This window comes from Dipteris shenzhenensis, chromosome 30, assembly GCF_047967505.1.
Source record: "Dipteris shenzhenensis isolate YYH24624 ecotype China chromosome 30, Dip_SZ_1.0, whole genome shotgun sequence".
Lineage (NCBI taxonomy): Eukaryota > Viridiplantae > Streptophyta > Polypodiopsida > Gleicheniales > Dipteridaceae > Dipteris > Dipteris shenzhenensis.
Window position 1 is genome coordinate 15,487,359 of NC_141625.1, and position 16,084 is coordinate 15,503,442.

Here is a 16,084-nt window from a genome sequence, read left to right on the forward strand (position 1 = left end):
AGCTATTAGTAGTAGCACTCCAGACTAGGACCTTCTTTTGTTTGGTGAGGTAGGTGATGTTTTCTCCTTGCCATTTGCATTTTCTCTAATAAATGTATAGATAAATGATAAATGAAAAATGGAATTAGTTTTTATTTCAGTTTTATTTGTTAAATTAATATTTTTAAATAATATTTTTGTGTGTTCTGGAAGACATAAAGAAAGAAAGAGACTATTTATTTGAAGTTAACAAGAATCTTAGCTATTTCTGATTTTGTGTGTTAGATTAGTATTTTTACATAATCTTTTTGTGTCTTCTAGAAGACTACATAAAGAAAAAAAGAGACTATTTATTTGAAGTTAACAAGAATCTTAGTCATCTCAGTTTTTGTGTGTTAGATTAGTATTTTTAAATAATCCTTTTGTGTGTTTGGGAAGACATTAAAAAAAAAAAAGAGACTATTTATTTGAAGTTAACAAAAAACTTATTTAATGAAAGCTAGAGTTTGTGTGTGTGTTTGTGCGTGTGTGTGTGTGTGTGCATGTGTGTGAGATCTCAAAATTTTGGGCAACCAAATCGAGCTTGCAAACCTCTCTGGTCTTGAAGCAAGAAATCAAGGCAGTGCTGGTTTTATTTGGGGAGCTTAAACTAGGCCTTAAACTAGGCAGTGTTGGTAATTAGGCTAGGTTTATGATAATTCATGAGGACGGTAGTAGGGTTGAAAAGTTTGTTTGTGGCCGATGATGAGAAAGGCACGATGTAGCTCAGAGAGCAAGTTTGGGTTGTAGGATGGGATGTCAATAGGGCTGAGAGGGATAAAGACGTTGTAAGGGGCATGTAGACCTTAGGAATGTCCCTGTAGATGAGTATGGGAGGTAGAAGAAGCATTTGTAAAGTAATATAGCTTGCATCATAGCTTAAAGGAGATGCACTTCTTCAATAGGGAGTTTAGTATCAATTAAGCATCCAATGTAGGAGACTTTGATAGATGTCTAAGAATAGATAGAGATGTGTCCAAATTCAAGGGTGGTGGGCATTCCATAAATTTTAGGCAATGTTGGTAAATAGAGTTGGTGTATGATGATTCATGGGGAAGGTAACTAGTAGGGTTGAAAAGTTTGTTTGTGGCTGATGATGAGAAAGGCATGATGTAGCTCAGAGAGCAGGGTTGGTGAAATGTAGGATGGGATGTCGGCAGGGGTGAGAGGGAGAAGGACATTTGTGTGTGTGTGTGCGTGTGTGTGTGTGATGTCTCAAAATTTAGGGCAGTCAGATCGAGCTTGCAGACATCTATGTGTGTGTGTGTGTGTGTGTGTTTTGTGAAAGAGCAAACAAAAATTCTTTATAAAGGTATTCTTTTTAAATATTTTTTTTATTTTTACAGGCACTCCATTGAGCTATTAGCAGTAGCGCATTAGACTAGGAGCTTCTTTTGTTTAGTGAGGTAGGTGATGTTTTCTCCTTGCCACTTGCATTTGCTTTAATATATAGATAAATGATAAATGAAAAATGGAATTAGTTTTTATTCCAATTCTTATTTAAATTGTGTTAGAGTCTCTCTCTCTCTCTCTCTCTCTCTCTCTCTCTCACTCACTTCCCAATATTTGTATTTTACTTGCATATATGTTACAAGAAGGTGTCACCCTCCTCTTTCTAGTGCATCTAAGTCCATTTATGTAGAAGGAGCATGCAATGTATGCAATTTGATGCATACTACACCCCATTTACAAGGCCATAACCCAAATCTTTGTAGCATAATACTCTATGAGTAGAGGTCTTACTTATGCAATTGTTTATGTCATGGAAGGTAAGGAAGAAAGTCCGATGAGTGAAATATATGAATTTAAGTTGTGTGTGTGTGTGTGTGTGAGTGAGGTCTCAAAATTTAGGGTAGCTAGATTGAGCTTGTAGGCCTCTCTGGTTTTGTGTGTGTGTGTGTGTGTGTGTGTGTGTGTGAAAGAACGAAAAAACATTCTTTATAAAGGTATTGTTTTTATTTATTTATTTATTTTTTACAGGCACTCCATTGAGCTATTAGCAGTACCACTCTAGACTAGGACCTCCTTTTGTTTGGCAAGGTAGGTGATGTTTTCTCCTTGCTACTTGCATTTGCTTTAATATATAGATAAATTATAAATGAAAAATGGAATTAGTTTTTATTTGTTAAATTAGTATTTTGTGTGTTCAAGAAAACATAAAGGAAAAAAGAGACTATTTATTTGAAGTTAACAAGAATCTTAGTTATTTTAGATTTTGTGTTAGATTAGTATTTTTATATAATCTTTTTGTGTGTTCTCGAAGACAAAGTGAAAAAGAGATTATCTATTTTAAGTTAAAAAGCATCTTAGTTATTTTAGTTTCTGTGTGTTAGATGAGTATTTTTAAATAGTCTTTTTGTGTGTTCTACAAGACATAAAGAAAAAAAGAGACTATTTATTTGAAGTTAACAAAAAACTTATTTAATTAAAGCTAGAGTTTGTGTGTGTGTGTGCACGCATGTGTGTGTAAGGTATCAAAATTTAGGGTAGCCAAATCAAGCTTGCAGACCTCTCTAGTCTTGGAGCAAGAAATCAAGACAATGTTGGTTTTATTTGGGCAGCTTAAATTATGCAGTGTTGGTAATTAGGTTTGGTTTATGATAATTCATGAGGAAGGTACTAAAGGTTGAAAAGTTTTTTTGGGGCCAGTGATGAGAAAGGCATGATGTAGCTCAGAGAGCAGATTCGGTTTGTGAGAGGGAGAAGGACATTGTAAGGGGCACGTAGATCATGGGATTGTCCCGGTAGATGAGTATGGGAGGTAGAAGAAGCGTTTGTAAAATGATATAGCTTGCATCGTAGCTTAAAGGAGATGCCCTTCTTTAATACGGAGTTCAGCATCAATTAAGCATCCAATATAGGAGACTTTGATAGATGTCTAGGAATAGATAGAGATGTGTCCAAAGCCACAAGGCTGGTGGGCCTTCCATAAATTTTAGGCAGTGTTGGTAATTAGACTTGGTGTATGAAGATTCATGGGGAAGGTAGTAGGGTTGAAAAGTTGGTGATGAGAAACCATGATGTTGCTCAGAGAGCAAGTTTGGGTTACCAAATGGGATGTCGAGAGGGGTGAGAGGGAGAAGGACGTTGTTGGGGGGCATGTAGACCTTGGGAATGTCCCTGTGAATGAGGATGGGAGGTAGAAGAAGCGTTTGTAAAATGGCATAGCTTGCATCATAGCTTAAAGGAGATGCCCTACTTCAATAGGGAGTTGAGCATCAATTAAGGATCCAATGTAGGAGGCTTTGATGAATGTGTAGGATTTATCTCAATCTTTAAAGCCTTGAGTCTAATGCAGTTTGACAACTGAGTCAATATACATTCCTGAAAAAGTTTTGTTTTGTTTCAGCCACGCAGTTTGCAAGGATGACTTCTATCATTGTTCCCCACATTGAAGAGGAAATTTTTGGCACTGTGGTGCCATCCTTTTGTGAATGACAAAGTGTGTGTGCAATGCAACGAGTTGCAAGGGCAAAGAGTTCTACAATCTTTGACATTGTTGTGTCATCTTTTCATGAATGACGAAGCCTTCGTGCAACGAAACGAGCGGCAAGAGCGAGGACTTCCACGCTGAGACAAATCAGACAGTTAAGTGCTTCACCAAACAAAATGGTATTGTTGTTAAGTCCATCCATGAACATCACACTTTTGCTATAATGAAATGAACTATGTACAAATGCATAGTAGGAAGTTTGATTTATATGACTATTACCAGGCCATATTTGAGCTATGCTATTGGGTTGGTAAGTCAGTTTATGCAGGCTCCAGTAAATCACTTGCAAATCACCATATGCACTTGTGTCAGTACACTAGCCAATACAAAATTGAATATTTTATTTTAAGTTTCACAATGCACCTTTTTCTCTTTGGGGAAAATCGACTACTATGGTACGTTTCACATCTGTATACCTGCAAAATAGTGGATGATGTGCTACCCAATGAAAGGGCGTGCTAATGGTGGTTGGTACGTTTCACATTTGTCCACCCTTGCAAAATAAAAAATTTGACGTGTCATCCTAGTCACGGACAGGTGCATAAATTTTTTCAGGTGGCCTCCGTGTGGCACCCAAGAGGATGTTCGAGTATAGCTATCCAATCAGAGCATGCACCAGGATAGATGGGAGGGACCTTCCACCCGTGCAACAAAGCATGCAAGGAAGTGTCTATCATCTTCAAGGCAATATGGTCTCTCTATTACGCATCCTTTGAAGTCCATTCAAAATGTATGCGAGTATAATGGTGATGTGAATGCTATGAATACAAGATCTCTAACATCGTTACGAAGAGAAGTCCATCCAGACAATGATGGAGTGGTAATAGAGGGTAGGGGTGCATCCTCTGAAACTCTCATTCAGAGGATTGCTCATATTGAGAATAATGTAAATGACACGAACCAGTATTTACGACAACTTTTAGGATGGGGGGTGGAGACGGCTCAATAGTATGTGATAGAGATGTAGGTTGCAAGTTGACAAGCTAAAAAAGCAAGTTGATATGTTGTGCATCGAGGTGTCAACATTCAAAATCGGCTTGAAGAGGCTAACAGCCTTGATGACAAGGATGAGCCATAAGTTGGAGCACGTTACAGCTCATGAATATTGAGATGGTTTTGGGACTTATATATCATTTTTTGTAAAGGATCGTAAAGTTCTTCTATGTTATTTGCATACTGGGGTCAATCTTAAGTTATTTAGTAGGATAGGCTTTTGTGCCTACCACACAAAACTTATGTATTTATTTTTCAATTGCAATAATAAATTTCTTAAGCTTTCTTTTCTTTATTTGATACATGTGGGCAATGTAAGTCAAATTAATGTAAAATTTTAATAATTATGGATTGTACATGTAAATAGAAATACTTGGATATCGGTGAGTTACAATTGATGGAGTATTGTTATATCTGAGTGAGACACTTATTTAAAGTGTTTTAGAGTCTCTCTCTCTCTCTCTCTCTCTCTCTCTCTCTCTCTCTCTCACTTCCCAGTTTTTGTATTTTACTTGCATATATGTTACAAGAAGGCATCACCCTCCTCTTGAGGTTGCGTCTAAGTCCATTTTATATGCTCACACTCTTCTCAAATAATGTAGAAGGAGCATGCAATGTATGCAATTTGATGCATACTATGTTTTCTCTCATTATCTTTTGGAGGATGCCCCATTTACAAGGCCGTAACTCAAATCTTTGTAACATAGTACTCTATGAGTAGAGGTCTTACTTATGCAATTGCTTATGTCATGGAAGGTACGGAAGAAAGTTCAATGAGTGAAATATATGAATATAAGTGAGTAACCTTGAATGATCCTAGGGCCTTCAGATGCATTTATTTAATGTGCTCTCTTTTTGAGTACATCTTTAATTATGATATTAGCATAAATCATGCATGTAGATACATATACACACAAACCTTACCTACATATATAGCTCATGTGCATGTAGTCACACCCTTACACTTTTCATCTTAGTCCCCAATCTTTGTATTTTACTAGAATACATGTTACAAGAATATCTCACCATATTCTTTAGGTTGCATCTACATACATGGCATTGACTCTTTCCATAAATATGTTTGCATGAATTTACACATATATGCATGAAATTATGCACTGATGTGCATGCACTCACACTCACATAGCATTTACACCTACATATGTTTCATGGATGCAACAAGCCATGGATGCAAATCTTAAGCAAAAAGTTGAAAGCTTCATGCTATGAAATTACAATAGGAAGTTATAGGTTCGTTTTGCCTTTTTCATTGTCAAGCATTCCATTTAGCATGCATGAATATTCCTATTAGTTGACTCCATTTGGCATGCATCATTACTTATATGTGAGAGACACTTATTTAAAGTGTGTTAGAGTCTCTCTCTCTCTCTCTCTCTCTCTCTCTCTCTCTCTCTCTCTCTCTCTCTCTCTCTCTCTCTCTCTCTCTCTCTCTCTCTCTCACACACACACACACACACACACACACACAGAGTTAGCCAAAAAAGAAATCAGGACAAGAGGCTAGAACTAAGCATGGCGACGCTCAAGGGCCATAGAGGAAAGGAGAACGTGAGGGCGAAACGTTAACATGGGAGGAGAAATGGGATTAGAAGGGGAGGGAATGAAGAGGGAAACTATGGCACAAGGGGAAAGGGAGAGGGGGAAGAGAAGCATGTACATGATGGGAGGAGGAATGTAAAGATGGATACATTAAGGGAAGAGGGCCATGCTTTATTTGAAAGGAAGGGAAGGGGGAAATCAAAGTACTAGCTAGGTGGCTTTATAAGAATGAGCATGTTTCATCAAGGAAGGGAAGGGGGAAGTCAAAGTACTAGCTAGGTGGCTTTACAAAGAATAAGCGTGTCTCATCAAGGAATAGCCCCCTCATTTTATAGCCAAGAGAGAGGGTCTCTCTCAATAAATGCATCCTCCCACATGCATGGTGTGTGTGGAAGAGTCTCCCATGTGGGCTAGGCGGTTACGCACTCTCAATTGTGTGCGACAACCCTTTGCCTAATCAAGCACCATATCTCAAGTCTATAATACTCCCTTGGTCTCTTCCCAATTTTATAATACATTCAAACATCTAGGAGGACAAGTGGAGGGTTGGCACAAGGAATCTTGCCACCTCATACTACTTTCCTCATTATTTAACTTGCATTCTTGGACCTTCTATACCTTCCCCACATGCGCCTATCCTATATCGAGGGAATAACCCAATATAATATCCATCTCCACCTATTTCATATTACTTCTCCCATGGACTTTAGGCCATATCTCACTAAATGCAGGCATGGGACTACCTAGAGGTGGAGGGGTGGCACATGGGGGAACCATGCCACCTTAACATTTTATAATATTACTACCATGGATTATGTACAACACACCTTATGAGTCCTCTTACGTGGAAGGGTGGCACATGGTCATGCCTTGCCACCTCAACCCTGGGCCCTATGCACACCATATTTTATTATACTATTGCCACACATACAAGCACACACACATATTTATGCCTTTTTCATTGGTCAAATTTATCCATAACAGTTCCCCCCCAGGCAAGGAATGCACAGCATTTCATGCTAGGGAAAAAAACACAAGGAAAAGCTTGAGATCCCTTTTGTTTAACACCTTCCTCTCATGTGGTTTCTAGAAATGATCTTGGACCTCAACAGATCCAAGAGTCTGTGTTCATTTACCATTATACTTTCCTCGATCAAAAACAATATGTGGTGTCATTGCTATCTCCTCACGCCCTGGATCAAATACAAACCAGTTACTACTCAAAAGGGCCACAAAACCCGGATGCTGCATCAAAGCACATAGGAGCGGGTCACTCCCCCCAGTTTGGGATGGAAGGACCTCCAAAACATACTCCCCCAGATATGGAGGGAAATCTATCATTTGATAGAAAACATCATCCCACATTGACTCTTGCAAGAATAGTTTGGAGCTCCTTTCCAAATCAATCATGGGATCATACCTTGTGAAATCATCAAGAGATACCATCAAGACCTTTTCAACATGCATCACATCCATCAAATTCTTGGCCTCAACTTCATCCTTATTGCTCAACACTTCATCTAACACCATGACTTTCTCATCAATAAGCTCAGCCCATAGTTGGTTGCATTGTTCTTCAATATCCATCAAAGTGTCTTTTGAGCACATTTCAAACATCTCTACCATGCTATCACCACATATAATCACATCAGGTTCCAAGAGACTCACAACATCAAGGGGAGAAGAAGGGGTGAGGATTTCACCGTTGTTGGCCCCTACTGTCAAGACTTCGAGCTCATTGATGCTTTCATCATCGAATAGTCCATCAAGACCCTCGAATTCTTTATCATAAGAAAAATCCAAAGGAGGAGAAAGAGAACTTGAAGGATTCAATGCAATTTGGTAGGGTATGTGAAGTCCATATGGCTCATTATCATCTGTGGATTCACTACACCTTTCAGAGGGAATTGATTCACTATCATTGCCACATCCAATCTCATCATTATCTGACCCCCTAGTAACTGATCTGGAAGTCTCCATGAGATGCACTTGAGGAACATTTGGACACCCTGAGTGGTAGTGCCCCTTTTGATTGCAATCGTGACACACCAATTGGGACTTATCATGTGGAGGAGGAGTAGCCTTACTTTTTAATTCCATCAATTCAATGCGGGGCTTATCAATAATATTCACAATATCAGAAGTTGGAGGTACACCAATAGTGGTAGGGGATACATATTGCAGAGGAGGGGGAGAAGATGGGGGAGGAAGAGGTTTTGCTAAGATGGATCCACCATGAAACACCTTGACTGTTGTTGCAAAAGGGAAAGGAGGAATGATGACTAAATCACTAGACATTCTATCAAACTTCACTGCAATTGCATTTGCATGCTCCACGGTCTTTGGGTCCTTCAACTTTCAACTTGAGATGAAACTCATCAACTAAACCAGACACCATATGGCTCAACACATACTGAGTCATTCCGGCAACAAACCCCTCATTATCTGGATGCATAGCTACTAGGCAATCCAAGAGCCCAACCGCTCAATCCACATATCGACGCGCTGTCTCTCCTTCTTCTTGCCTCAACCTTGCTATCATCAGATAAACATTCTCGGGCTCCTCTTCTTTACCGAAATACTCGACCAGTGCTACAATCAAATAGGGCCAACTTTCTTGAACTTCATCAGTCTCTGCCTCTCGTACCACACCTTGGCAAAATCATCTAAGAATGTGGGAAGAACCAACAACCATCTATCTTCAGTAAGAAAGTTGAGAGAAACACAACAGTGCTTAAAGGCCACAAGATACTCATGTTGGATTTTCTTCAACCCGACCACAGAACACGAGAATGTCTACCATGCTTGGAAAATGGAAAAGAGAGAGGCAAAATGAGGCTTATCTATTGGCAAACAATGGAAAGGGAAGCTTGAACTAAAAATCAGGTGAAGATACATACACAAAGCACACATAGGCGGGGTAGGGTGTGACTGGTGTATTATGAAATACTACACGGGAAGAATTCTTAGCATAGAATAGCTCATAGACAATCTTAAAAGGACCGACCCTCATAATATTGCATCCATCTTTACAAGCGAGGGTTAGAGACGTGGTGCTGCATGAGGTTGTTCATCAAGGCAAACAAGAATGCCATGACAAATGTCAATAGTTGGAGAGCTTGCACATCACCTTCAGCTTCTTCCAGTTCTTGTAGTCGCCATGCGATTTCTTCAAGGGGTGTGCGGTCTGGCATCCTTCTTTTGAGCAATGTCCTTGAGGACCTTTCTGATGATCTTCCGAAGTCGGTAAACTCGTATCAAATATGCCCAACACTTAGTTTCATGATGACCACAACCTTTGCATTCCTTACAAATGATCACCCTCATTCGTGGCTTGCGGCTTTGTTGGGGCAGTGCTTCCACTCACTTCATGCGTGATTGAAGTACAAGCTTCACATGCCAAGAAATCAGTAACTAAATTTTGAGCTCAAGGGATAGGCTGAATTTTTACCTCTTCAAATTGTTGGCACAGTGCCAATGCTTGTTGATGTCGTGGAACCAAGCCTTTGCTCCGCACCTTCCACCTTCCACTAACTTATTCACACACTAGTTGAGAATCTCCTTGCACCTCAAGTTGCTTGACATCATGTTCTTGTGCCTTTTGTAGCCCAAAAATGAGTGCCAAGTACTCAGCTTGGTTGCAAGTACTTGCAGGTGTAGACTTACTATAACAATACTCCTCACCACCTGGTGAAGTGAGCTTAACACCCACGCTAGCAGCCTTGGTCGAAGGTTTGTAAGCTCCATCAAATTGAAGGATCCAAGATGTCATCACACCAAGACTAAAATTCGAACATCCCAAGTTTCTCGGTAGTCCAAGATAGGTAGAAGGAGAGGGTGGGGAGAATTCAATACTTGAGCCAAACGTTCAGCACCAAATAAACTTGCAATCCTTTGTTGATAGTTTATCTTAAGACCAAAAAGAATTACAACTTGAAGCGCAAAATGAGGCACAAAAGGTTGATTAGGTACAAATGGATTCCTTGGTCAAAACATTACCAACCATAGCCGAGGCCTAGAAACCTTTGTAGTGAGATTGAGAATAAACCATTCAAGATGAGCTTATCCATAGGAATTAATAGGCAGATGTGCCAAATCTCCCCCCAAGCTTGGGGAGCATCCCACCCTTCAAAGAAGGAAACCCTTTAAATTACCTTTGAAGCAACAAGTAGCTCGACCACTGCACAATGAGTAGAATTAAAATCAAAGTTCTCCCAGCATATCACTAGTTCTTCACCTTGAATCAACCATGGTGTATCATTCCACCCATCATCTCCTTGAACAATGCACTGGACAATCAGCCGTTGAAGGTCGACATGAAGATCAAGAAAGAGATCTTGCCAATTGGTAGCCGTAATGAGCGGAGGACCAGGCACCAAATCCTTAAACTCATCGAGAAGTGACATAAATATCCACCCTCCTCATGTGGCGTGTGTCCGTGAAGTGAACTTGGAAAAGTTCTGAATTGGCGATCTAGTAGGAGATGTGAATAGAGCACATAAAATGAAATATTGTTGCTTTTTACAACATGAGTAAACTCCCCACGGTTAGAGAGTTATAGTTCCCGAGATTTCAATATATAAGCAAAAATCATTGCATTTTCATCACTTCCTACTTGTTGGCCCAATGATAAGTCTCCCTTTTGTGAAGGGAGAGGTCTTGGGTTCAAATCCAACTCTTTAATGAAAAGAGAGGAGAGGAGAGGAGAGGAGAAGGAGAAGACAAAGAGAAGGAAGAGAAGGAGAAGAAGAAGAAGAGAAGAGAGAGGGGGGGTGGGGGATCTGTTACAGTATTGCAGAAGCCCAGAAAAATTATCCGCGACCAGAAGACGCAGGAGCCTAGAAAACCGTCGTGATCTGTCCGCGATGTGCATGGGTGTACACAGTCGACACGCGAATGCACACGCAAAAGTTCAGAGGGAGCACAAATATTGCAGTTCTGCAGATGCGACCGGTACGACCAGAAGATTCCCTAGCCAGAATACACATAGGAACCACATGAAGACTGAAAGTGCAGAAGCAGGGAGGTTTTGTAGCCATAGAGACAAGGAAGGCACACAGTTTGGAGGTGCAAAAGTAGAGAACTGTGCACGGAAAAGGCCTCAGAGCCGCACCCAATCGTAGGAGTAATAGATTTTACACCAAGTCTAGCCATGGAGATTTCGATCCCAGCATCCACACCATTTCTGTTAGCCGGAAAAGAAATCAGGACAAGAGGCTAGACACTAAGCATGGTGATGCTCAAGGGCCATAGAGGAAAGGAGAACGTGAGGGCAAAACGTTATCATGGGAGGGGAAATGGGATTAGAAGGGGAGGGAATGAAGAGGGAGACTATGGCATAAGGGGAAAGGGAGAGGGGGAAGAGAAGCATGTACATGATGGGAGGAGGAATGTAAAGATGGAGACATCAAGGGAAGAGGGCCATGCTTTATTTGAAAGGAAGGGAAGGGGGAAGTCAAAGTACTAGCTAGGTGGCTTTACAAAGAATAAGCGTGTCTCATCAAGGAATAGCCCCCTCATTTTATAGCCAAGAGAGAGGGTCTCTCCCAATAAATGCATCCTCCCACATGCTTGGTGTGTGTGGAAGAGTCTCCCATGTGGGCTAGGCGATTACGCACTCTCAATTGTGTGTGACAACCCTTTGCCTCATTTTTCCACATAAATCAAGCCCCATATCTCAAGTCTATAATACTCCCTTGGTCTCTTCCCAATTTTATGATACGTTCAAATATCTAGGAGGACAAGTGGAGGGTTGGCACAAGGAATCTTGCCACCTCATCCTACTTTCCTCATTATTTAACTTGCACTCTTGGACCTTCTATACCTCCCCCACATGGGCCTATACTATATGGAGGGAATAACCCAATATAATATCCATCTCCACCTATTTTATATTACTTCTCCCATGGACTTTAGGCCATATCTCACTAAATGTAGGCATGGGACCGCCTAGGTGGAGGGGTGGCACATGGGGGAGCCATGCCACCTTAACATTTTATAATATTACTACCATGGATTATGTACAACACACCTTATGGGTCCTCTTATGTGGAAGGGTGGCACATGGTCATGCCCTACCACCTCAACCCTGGGCCCTATGCACACCATATTTTATTATACTATTGCCACACATACAAGCTCACACACATATTTATGCCTTTTTCATTTGTCAAATTTATCCATAACAACACGCGTCCCAATATTTGTATTTTACTTGCATATATGTTACAAAAAGGTGTGACCCTCCTCTTTAGGCTGCATCTAAGTCCATTTTATGTGCTCACAATCTTCTCAAATAATGTAGAAGGAGCATGCAATGTATGCATTTGATGCATACTATAGTCGTTTTCTCTGGTTATCTTTTGGAGGATGCCCCATTCATAAGGCCGTAACCCATATCTTTGTAACATAATACTCTATGAGTAGAGGTCTTACTTATGCAATTGCTTATGTCATGGAAGGTAAGGAAGAAAGTTCAATGAGTGAAATATATGAATATAAGTGAGTAACCTTGAATGATCCTAGGTCCTTCGAATACATTTATTTAATGCGCTCTCTTTTTGAGTACATATTTAATTATGATATTAGTGTATGTCATGCATGTAGATACATACATACACACAACTTATCTACATATATCATCCATGTACATGTAGTCACACCCTTACGCTATTCATCTTAATTGCCAATGTTTGTATTTTACTAGAATACATGTTACAAGAATGTCTCACCATATTCTTTATGTTGCATTTACATAAATGGCATTGAGTCTCATGCATATGTTTGCATGAATTTTCACATATACACATGAATTTGTGGACTCATGTGCATGCACTCACACCCACAAAGCATTTACACCCACATATGTTTCATGGATGCAACAAGCCATGGATGCAAAACTTAAGCAAAAAGGTGAAAGATACACACTACAAAATTACAATAGGAAGTTATAGGTTCTTTTTGCATTTATCATTGTTAAGCATTCCATTTAGCATGCATGAATATTTCTAATAGTTGACTCCATTAGGCACGCATCATTACTTATATGTGAGTGAGACACTTATTTAAAGTGTGTTAGAGTCTCTCTCTCTCTCTCTCTCTCTCTCTCTCTCTCTCTCTCTCTCTCTCTCTCTCTCTCTCTCTCTCTCTCTCGCTCGCTCGCTCGCTCGCTCGCTCACTCTCTCTCTCTCTCTCTCTCTTTCTCTCACTTCCCAATATTTGTATTTTACTTGCATATATGTTACAAGAAGGTGTCACCCTCCTTTTAGGTTGCATCTAAGTCCATTTTACGTGCTCACAATCTTCTCAAATAATGTAGAAGGAGCAAGCAACGTATGCAATTTGATGCATACTATGTTTTCTTTGGTTATCTTTTGGAGGATGCCCCGTAAATTACAAGGTTGTAACCCAAATCTTTGTAATATAATACTATATGAATATAAGTGAGTAACCTTGAATGATCCTAGGTCCTTCAAATACATTTATTTAATGCGCTCTCTTTTTTAGTACATATTTAATTATGATATTAGTGTATGTCATGCATGTAGATACACACACACACACAACTTACCTATATATATAGCTCATGTGCATGTAGTCACACCCTTATGATGTTCATCTTAGTTCCCAATCTTGGTATTTAACTAGAATACATGTTACAAGAATGTCTCACCATATTATTTAGGTTGCATCTACATGCGTGGCATTGATTCTTTCCATACATATGTTTGCATCAATTTACACATATATGCATGCAAATATGCACTCATGTGCATGCACTCACACCCACAAAGCAATTGCACCTACATATGTTTCATGAATGCAACAAGCCATGGATGCAAATCTTAAGCGCAAATGTGAAAGCATCATTACTTATATGTGAGTGAGACGATTATTTAAAGTGTGTTACAGTCTCTCTCTCTCTCTTTGTCTCTCTCTCTCTCTCTCTCTCTCTCTCTCTCTCTCTCTCTCTCTCTCTCTCTCTCACTTCCCAGTTTTTGTATTTTACTTGCATATATGTTACAAGAAGGTGTCACCCTTCTCTTTAGGTTGCATCTAAGTCCATTTTATGTGCTCTTAATCTTCTCAAATAATGTAGAAGGAGCATGCAATGTATGCAATTTGATGCATACTATGGTTTCTCTAGTTATCTTTCGGAGGATGCCCCATTTATAAGGCCGTAACCCATATCTTTGTAACATGATACTCTTTGAGTAGAGGTCTAACTTATGCAATTGCTTATGTCATGGAAGGTAAGGAAGAAAGTTCGATGAGTGAAATATATGAAAATAAGTGAGTAACCTTCAATGATCCTAGGTCCTTATGATACATTTATTTAATGCGCTCTCTTTTCAAGTACATATTTAATTATGATATTAGCGTATGTCATTCATGTAGATAAATATATCGCTCATGTGCATGTATTCACACCCTTACGTTGTTCATCTTAGTTCCCAATCTTTGTAATTTACTAGAATACATGTTACAAGAATGTCTCACCATATTATTTAGGTTGCATCTACATACATGGGATTGAGTCTTTCCATACATATGTTTGCATGAATTTACACCTATATGCATGCAATTATGCGCTCATGTGCATGCACTCACACCCACAAAGCATTTACACCTACATATGTTTCATGGATGTAACAAGCTATGGATGCAAATCTTAAGCAAATGGGTGAAAGCTTCATGCTACAAAATTACAATAGGAAGTTATAGATCCTTTTTTACATTTTTCGTTGTCAAGAATTTGATTTAGCATGCATGAATATTTCTATTATAGTTGACTCCATTCGGCATGCATCATTACCTCTGCCAAATTAGTCCATGTACACTCCATTTATTTGATTGACAATTTAATCCCTTGCCTTATATGCCATCAATCGCAAACCCTTTATGTGTATGTGTGTGTGTGTATATATATATATATATATAGAGAGAGAGAGAGAGAGAGAATAAGATATATATGGTTGTGTTTGTAAACGGATAATGGCAAAAGAAACAAGTTGTCATAGGAGAAAATTATGGGATTCAACATGCACGGCATGTCGTAGTATTGCCAGACAGAGAACAATGTTGAAAAAACAAGGTTTTAGACACATGGGGCCAATTGTAGAGATTGTTCATTGTAGACAACATAATCAAATGCAGGGACATAATGATGTACACTAGAATGTAGATAATTTAACGTGTCTTGATAAGAGAATTTTATTGCATTCAACACGTAAGGCACATCGCAATGTTGCTACATAGAGAACAATGCTCAAAAGACAAGGTACGAGTACAGCTATGGAATGTATGAGTACAGAGTTTGCTGATAGTCTTAGAGAAGGGAATGTTTTTTCTACTGCAATTAGAAGTGTGAGAGTGCAAGCATGGATTCTCACTTTCTAGAGTGAGCATAATCTACTTTTTGCCCTGATGGTGCACCGAATGTGCAGCATTGTGTTGTTGGTGGGGGAAGAAATACAATAGACACTCCAGTAGTAGGTACAACAATTCAATTGGATGTAGCTAGAGATTATGGCATTCAAGGGCATGAGAGCATGTTGTTGGCAGCAATATGAATGCAGGTTTAGGTTCCAAGGGGATCCTATTTATCCTGCATCGATTTCCATGAAGGGATGACATAGGGCACCCATCTTTGTATCCATTGGTTTGCAATCGTCCTGTTGTTCATTCAGTTAAAAGTATGGATTGCATATGCAATTTCTATCATGCTCAATTGTGGAAGCAAGAGACCAAAAATATGCATCAGGTTGTTGGAAAGCATTGTTGTAAAGTTGGCCGTGTGTCATTGTTGCAAAGTTGTAAAGTTGGCCGTGTGTCATTGTTGCCATCGGAAGATCCACCAAATATTTTAAAAGTTCTACTTCATGGAAGTGACGCTAGAAGCGGATCATTTAAGGATAATATAAGAGCCTATAATAATGTCATGGCGTTTGCCTCATTGGGAGGCCAAGTTGATCATATGTTTTCTGGGAATAGGGGATACATAATTTTTGGATTCATGGC